The sequence below is a fragment of the Primulina tabacum genome, chromosome 9, assembly GCF_025594145.1.
Source record: "Primulina tabacum isolate GXHZ01 chromosome 9, ASM2559414v2, whole genome shotgun sequence".
NCBI classification, from domain to species: domain Eukaryota; kingdom Viridiplantae; phylum Streptophyta; class Magnoliopsida; order Lamiales; family Gesneriaceae; genus Primulina; species Primulina tabacum.
This window is the reverse complement of record NC_134558.1, coordinates 7,253,184-7,253,797: the sequence shown is the minus strand read 5'-3', so window position 1 is coordinate 7,253,797 and position 614 is coordinate 7,253,184. Positions and strand designations below refer to the sequence as shown.

The 614-nt window shown below is 44.1% G+C and overlaps 1 non-coding gene across 1 annotated transcript; it reads left to right on the top strand.

Moving 5' to 3' along the window:
* Positions 1-508: 508 nt before the first annotated feature.
* Positions 509-614, top strand: LOC142504661 (small nucleolar RNA R71). The gene has a single exon (XR_012804286.1). It is a non-coding gene; the product is annotated as a small nucleolar RNA R71 (small nucleolar RNA).

Here is a 614-nt window from a genome sequence, read left to right as displayed (position 1 = left end):
TCCTCTCTGTGGTCGATTCTGACTGTTTTGGCCACCCCATGAGAAGTTGGGATGTTGCCTCCATCCAGGATTGTATGTGTTCGAATATGGATCGTTCCTTGGACGGTTTTGGACCCCTACTTGATTTATTGGTGCCCCTTCTTGCACATAAAATGGATTGTCATCTTGACAGTCCTTCACATAGTGTTCCCCTCCACACTTTACACATAATATCTCTTGAAGACGCATAGCCGTGCCACCCACATTCAAGCTGTCTAGTTTCCTGTTTAAAGCATCAAGTTGTGCCGTAATAGCAGAAAAATCCGTTACCTGGTGAACTCCTGCACTCCTCTGCTAGTTGTTTCTTTCAGATTGAGGATGATAGCTGCTAGCAGCCATCTCCTCCAACAACTCATATCCTTCTTCCGCAGTTTTTCTCAACAAGTTTCCACAAGCAGCAGCATCTATCATAGTACGGTTAGGAGTAAGCAAACCATAATAAAATGTTTGAACGACTAACCCAAGTGGTAATTCGTGATGTGGGCATCTTCGTAGTAGATCCTTGAAGCGTTCCCATGCCTCATATAAAGACTTTTGATCGAATTGAGCAAATGTTGTAATGTCTGCCCGCAGCT